Genomic DNA, 7747 nt, shown 5'->3' with positions numbered 1-7747 from the left:
CTAGCTTTCCGTCACCTGTGAGGTCAACGCCATATACTGGGAGCGCAGGTGGTGCGAATAATACGGGCCGATCACTAGAATCGGCCTTCATCTTGATCATCACCAGGATCTTTTGGCAGTGTCGGAGCCGATCGCGTGGAGCGGCTTCCTCCTTATCTTCGCTATGAGAGCAGCTGCCCTCGTCTCTACCCTTGCCAGGGCGGTGCCCCAGTTCCACCATGTTGATGTTGAACGAGTATCTTGGCTGGCACCTCCCAGGGCACATGTCTTCCACCATGTCAACGGCGTATGCCGGTGAATTCGGCACTTCTGGTGCCGCCGGTGCGAATGACAACGGTGGACGGGACTGGAGTGGCACCTCTCCTTGGTAGGCCCCGAGAGCTGGTCCTGACGGTGAGCACTGATGCCTCATGATTTCCTGTATCATCCGAAAGGCGACACGCTCCAAAGTATTCACCAGGCTCTCAAAATGGCGACGCAGCGAGTGAGTCACCATGTAGCCAATCTCCTGACGCAGGGACCTGGTGCGTTCTTCTGACGGGACGGACAGGTCCACTCCATCGAGCGCGCCTTCAGGTGAGAACCCTTTCTACCTGATGCCATGCGAACGGGTTCTGTGAAAAGAGCCGATGAGGTCGGCCTCGAGGATAGCTTTGACCTCGTCATACTTCTTCTTGAGCTCGTCGGTCAGATCCTCGTACGTGACTGGAGTGCCGTCCGCCATCTCAGATGTAGATGGCGATGTGGTTGATGTCGAAGATTGTCCCACCGGGCGTGCCAGAATGTGTTGCGGTCAGAAACCCACCGGCGAGCAACGACGGGCAACACAGTAGAGCCGGGAACAACTTAGGGCTGTGGCTGGCCCTGGTCCCTCCGAGCGACGGCCCGCAAAGCCTCTGGAACACACGTCCGATGCTGGTGCAAGGGCGTGCCACCTAACCTATACCTGGTCAGGAAGGTGATGGAGATGCCTCGCTTAGTTTCCTGCATGGCATACACGTAAACATTAAATACAAGCCTCGATCGGCTCTCAGGTTATCCTGTGAATCGGCTCAAGGAGCCGATCCACCCATGATTCGTACGAGGTGCACGAATATATGGTGGTCCTGCTTGATCAAGATAAAGCTAAAACGATCTACGACGATTTAGGGTTTCACCGCATAATCGGATCATCCTACTCATGATTGGGCCTCGCGGTCACGTACGGTGATCGTAAGCCGATCCTAGACAAGGCCTAAAAACCAACACGAGGTTGATCCTCGGAACATCCTGTCTAGGGCTAGCAAACGACACCCTACGCGTCGCTGGATCCTCCAACCCTTTGTAAGGCCTAACTATTGCAGATATTAAACTAATCCTTGAAGAACAAGGAGCAACCGTAACGGATCGGATCTACTAAATAATGATCAAGCGGGGTGCCGCCCCTACACCTAAGATAGGTGTAAGAGCGGCTAGATGTATAAGGGTTGCACTACGACAGCATATGATACGAAGAACAATGCTAACCCTAACACATCTAAGATAACTACGTTGCTCGCCATCAAAAAGGCTTCAGTACGAGCAACGCATGAACAACGAAATAAGCTTGTGCTGCCTAGATCGCAAGATGTAGCATGATGCTTACCGGAAGGAACCCTCGAGACGAAGGAGTTGGCGATGCGCCGAGAGATTGATTTGTGGTGAACGTTGGTTGTTGTTTATTTCATAAACCCTAGATACATATTTATAGTCCAGGGGTCTTTCTAATTTAGACGTGCACCTAACCGTGCACGGGTAAAACTCTATCTTTTAATCTAAGATGCGATCTACTATATTACAGATACACGGGCACACTAGCCCAAACGTTGCACATAAGGCCGATTCATGTATATTCTTCCATGTATAATCTTTAAGCCCATCTTGATCGCGGTCCACCTCTGACTCGGTCAAATTCTGGTGATAACAGAAGGTCGTCGCTGGCCTCGCTCACCGCCTCCTCATCCTCCTCCGCCGGCGTGAGCACCCAGAACCGACCGCCCAGTCCACGCCCAACCGGAGACGGCCGGGAGCAGAGGAGCGACGGCGAGGAGCTCGGCTTCGGGGGGGAGCGGACGCCGCCGCCTCCCACGTCGCAGGAGCGCCTATCGTCCATCCCGCTGCCCCTATTCAACCTCTAGGCTTCTTCTCGGAACGACACATGTGTCTAGAACGTATATTTGGGAACAAAAATAAAAATCCTATAAAATTTGTGTATAAGCTCTTTGAATTGAACAAGCCTTTATGTTGTGAACATGTGGGCCGTCACATCACATCGCAACGGGGAGGCTCACGCGATTCTCCGATTCCAGCAGTGCACATATCCCTCGTATCGTTCTCAATTCTGGTGGTGGCAGCGGCAGCACTACCGAATGTGGACCGGCACCAGGCGGTGTTCTTGTTTGGCCATCTTTGATAGGAAGACTACCAAATTCTTCATCGTGCCCCTAAGTCCAGGTGCTCTCCGCACTAATCAATCATCATGACACAAACCCACAGGCAGACTAGTCATCATCGATCTGCTATATATTGCGCGATGTCGTTGATCTTGTGGTCGTTCTGAAAACAAAATCAGTTGTTAATAGAAGCGATCGAGATCTGGATCAAATCCAAGGCGCAGCACATGGGGAGGCCGACCTACCTGTAAGACTAGTCACAATGGGAAGTATCATATAGTAGTATCTGTTGGATTATTAGGCAATTTTCGTGTGAGTTTAATTACCGAAAGCAACATTACAGATGCACAAGCATACTTAATCATACACATCAGACTAAGCACATGCATCAGATCTGAACATGGAACAAGTAACAGTGCAAGGTAGGAGAGGGAAATCACGTACATCGCGACCGGGAAGGTCGCACCAGCAGTAGCACCACCACCACCATGGGAGTTGTTGATGTCGCCCATGGTGTAGTCGAAGTCGTCGATGAAGCAGACGAACCGGCGAAGATGAATACGAGCAACAACGAGCAGTCGCGCTGAGACGCTCCCCAAAAACCTTATCGCCCGTCTCCCGGTGCAGGATCTCAACGGACGGAGTTTCGGAGGCCTGCTCTCCCGGACGGCTGTGCACGCAGACGCCGGGATGGGGAAGACTAGAGAGTAGCACAGCAAAAAGAACTTCGCGAGAGAGATCTGAGAGCACTGTTTCCAGATCTGATCGGTCTCCTTGTATAGCCTGGGAAGCCGACCCGCGGACCCAACTCAGTTGGTGCACCAAGCAAAAATTTAGGCTTTCGGGACACGCGGCGAACATGCACATGCAGGTCGACACGTACCCAACTCAGTTGGTGCACCAAGCAAAAATTTAGGCTTCCTTGAGTGTGTCTCGAACTCGAACTCGAGTCACGAAACGTGACGTGCGTGTGTGACGTGCCGTGCCGTGCCGTGCCGTGCCGTGCCGAGACGGGCGGGCGGAGGAGGAGGAGTGCGCGAGGGCTCCTTCTGTTCTCACTCACTTGGAAGGAGTAGAACAGCAGCCCTTATATACCACTCCAACTCTCTCCCAACTAGCAATGTGGGACTAAACTTTGTCCCCAAGGCTGTCCCAAGCTGTCAACGTGATATGCCTTGAGATTTCAGGAATTGTAGACTACATGGACTTCCTTATTGGGCTGCAGCCCATCTACATTCAACAATCCCCCACCAGATCTCATATGCACATCAGATGACACATTAGTTCCATTCACTGTTTGATATACCTGCACTTCGGTGGAGACTGTTAAGTTGAACTTCCACTTAGGCAAGGTGCTACGCTTGACTACAACTGAACAATGGACTATGCCTTGAATTGTCAGCCTTTGTGCAACAAGTTTCGCTCAATACCGGCACGGTACTAGGCTACCATAGCCTTCCCCTCGGGTGGAGCTTATAAGTCATACTCCTCGGTCTTTCATGAGCTTACTAGAGATTCACCCAAATCTCCCACATTATGACCAGTAGTGTCACTCATATAGGTGTGTTCTTCAAAAGATCGCCCTGTAGGACGGCGTCTTCGCTCATCAAAATCCGCTCAGAACACATTAAGACATTCTCAACCTGCCTTACAGTAGCTATGAGAGAATTGCATATGCAGCGGAGTGGGAGTGTTAAATTTTCTCTCAACTCAGTTGCTCCGGTTTGTTTTCCCAGGTCCTAGTTCTCGGAATTTCCGATTACATAGGTTGGGTTACCCCCTCGGCAACTCAAGTGGGTCTCAAACCCATCTGCATTGATGCAAGGTCTATCATATTTTTTGATAGTCCTTTTGTGAAAGGATCTGCTAGATTTTTAGCACTTTGGACATAATCCAATGCTATCACTCCGGAGTTTCTCAGTTTTCTGACAGACTTCAGTCTCCTCTTGATATGTTTGGAACTTTTCATATTATCCTTAGAACTTTTCACTTTGATAATCACAGTTCATGAGGATGGCAGGTATTGGTTTTTCAACCATAGGCAAGTCCATCAAGAGTTCACGAAGCCATTCCGCTTCGACGGTAGCTGTATCTAATGCTGTGAGTTCTGCTTCCATAGTTGACCTCGTTAAGATGGTCTGCTTGCAAGACTTCCAGGAAACAGCGCCACCACCAAGAGTGAAAACATATCGACTTGTGGCCTTCATTTTAGCATCAGAAATCCAATTGGAATCACTATACCCTTCAAGTCCTCTTGGATACCCGGTATAATGGATTCCATAACTCATGGTTCCCTTTAGATAGCGCATCACTCTCTCAAGAGCATGCCAATGATCATCTCCCGGGTTGGCCACAAACCGGCTAAGTTTGCACACAGCAAACGAGATATCAGGCCTCGTAGCGCTGATACGTCCAAAACGTATCTACTTTCCCGAACACTTTTGCTATTGTTTTGCCTCTAATTTGTGTATTTTGGATGCAACTAACACGGACTAACGCTGTTTTCAGCAGAACTGCTCTGGTGTCTCGTTTTTGTGCAGAAATCCAACTTTCGGGAAAAACCTCGGAATTTATGCAGAAGGCCCTATTTTCCCAGGAAACTAACGGAGCCAGAAGGGCAATTGAAGTGGAGGCCCGAGGGCCCCACACCATGGGGCGGCGCGGCCCAGGAGGGGCCCGCGCGGCCCTGTGGTGTGGCCCCCTCGGCCGGCCTCCGACGCCCTCTTTCGGACTACTTATTCGCCTCGACCTAAAAACACCAGAAGAGAAGTCGAAGTCGCCAGAAACCCTCCAGAACGCCGCCACATCGCGAAACTCCGTCGCGGGAGCCAGAAGTCTCCGTTCTGGCACTCCGCCGGGACGGGGAATTGGAGGAGATCATCACCGCCATCACCGCCAACGCCTCTCCATCAACCAGCAATGTTTCCCCCATCCATGTGTGAGTAATTCCCCCGCTGTAGGCCGAAGGGGATGGTAGGGATTGGATGAGATTGGTCATGTAATAGCATAAGATTGTTAGGGCATAGTGCCTAGTGTCCGTTATTGGTACTTTGATGATATTGTTGCAACTTGTTATGCTTAATGCTTGTCACTAGGGCCCGAGTGCCATGATCTCAGATCTGAACATGTTATTGTTTCATGAAGATAATCATTGTTTATGGTCTTATCTATAAGTTGTATACACATGTCGCTGTCCGGAACCGATGGCCCCGAAGTGACAGAAATCGGGACAACCGGAGGGAATGGTAGCGATGTGAGGATCACATGTGTTCACGGAGTGTTAATGCTTTGCTCCGGTACTCTATTAAAAGGAGTACCTTAATATCCAGGTAGTTTCCCTTGAGGCCCGGCTGCCACCGGCTGGTAGGACAAAAGATGTTGTGCAAGTTTCTCATTGCGAGCACGCACGACTATATATGGAACACATGCCTATTGATTGCTTTGTACTTGGACACCGTTTTATTATTATCTGCAAATGCCCTGCTATGATTGTTACATGAGTTTCTCTCATCCATGCAACGCCCGTCATCCGTCCCCGTGCCTACGATATTTTAATCCTGCTGTTTACTATAATCACTCTGCTGTCTCTGTTACTCTGCTTTGTTATTTCACTCTTGCTACTGCTATAAAGCTGTTACTCGATAAACTCTTGCGAGCAAGTCTGTTTCCAGTGCAACTGAATTGACAACTCCGTTGTTAAGGCTTCCAAGTGTTCTTTGTCTCCCCTTGTGTCGAATCAATAAATTGGGTTTTACTTCCCTCGAAGACTGTTGCGATCCCCTATACTTGTGGGTCATCAAGACTATTTTCTCGGCGCCGTTGCCGGGGAGCATAGCTTTATTTGGAAGTTCACTTGGATTAATATTGTTCGCTGCAAATTCTCCATCATGGGTAAACCTCACGATACTAAGATCGCCATATTACCATCCACTACAAGAAAAGGTACAATTCCGAGTACCTCCGCTACACTTGATTCACCATCTGTGATTGATAAACTTAGTTTCACCGCCACATGCTTCGCATGTGGGTACATCTGCTGAATCTGAACACTCTCATAATATTGATAATGTTTCTGCTGTGCTTGATGATAGTGGTTCATTGGGATCCTTTCTAGATGCTACAATTGCTAGGTCTAGACAAATTGAAAATACTGAAACTCCTAATGCTACTACACCCGTTAGTTCACCTGAACTTGGTTATTTTAGTGATGATCCTGAGGAAGATTATGTGGAGCTTGATGATGATTTTATTGAAAAATGCAATGCTACTACTGATGCAAGAAAAATTAAAAAGTTGCTTGCAGAACATACCGTTAGATATAAAGCTGTCTCTGATCCTAAATTTGCCACATCTCCTGTAAACATTAGGGATAAAGATTATGATTTTTCTCTTGATCTATCTCATATAGCTATTGTTGAGAAAACACCTTTACGTGGTACTGAAAAAGAAAGTGCTGTTGAACACATGACCGAGTTATCTACTTTGAGTAGCTTGTTTTTACGATGACGTTAAGAAGCGTACTTACTTTGTTGCTAAAATATTTCCATTCTCATTGAAGGATGACGCTAAAACTTGGTATAATAATTTGCCACCTAGTTCTATTAAAAGTCCAAAAGAATTGCTTGCTGTTTTCTTTCGGAAATATTTTCCTGCTAGTGCTCAACATGTCGCTTTGCAGAGAGTTTATAGTTTTGATCGGGAGATGAAGAGAAATTGCACGAGGCTTGGGCGAGATTTTGCTCTCTTATTAGAGCTTTGCCTGACCATGATTTAGAAAAGCATGAATTACTTGATATATTTTATAGTGGACTAACCATTGATTCTAGGGCATACCTGGATAGTTGTGCTGGTTGTGTTTTCAGGAAAAGAACTCCAGACGACGCTGAAGAATTATTGGCTAAAATAGGCCGGAATTATGATGATTGGAATACGCCTGAACCAACTCCAACGCCAATAGTGAAGAAGAGGGGTTTAATTAAATTGAATGATGAAGATATGAGGGAAGCCAAGAAGTCTCTCAAGGAGAAAGGTATTAAATCTGAAGATGTGAAGAATCTACCTCCTATAGAAGATATATGTGAGATAATTCCCCTTTCGTCCATGATTGAGGTAAACTCCCTTCAACGCTTTACTAGGGAAGATATTCCGTATTCGAAACCTCCTGCACAATGCTTAGATGAGTTTGATAATTATATTGTTAAGCAAGAAAATTTTAATATGAGAGTAGAGAATCATTTAATGGAAAATTCTCAAGCTATTAGTGAATTGCATGATATTGTGGAGAGAACCTCCAATGATGTTAAGATGCTTGTTAAACATTTTCAAATGATTCAAAC

Source organism: Lolium perenne, chromosome 7 (genome assembly GCF_019359855.2).
Source record: "Lolium perenne isolate Kyuss_39 chromosome 7, Kyuss_2.0, whole genome shotgun sequence".
NCBI classification, from domain to species: Eukaryota; Viridiplantae; Streptophyta; class Magnoliopsida; order Poales; family Poaceae; genus Lolium; species Lolium perenne.
This window is presented reverse-complemented; position numbering follows the sequence as displayed.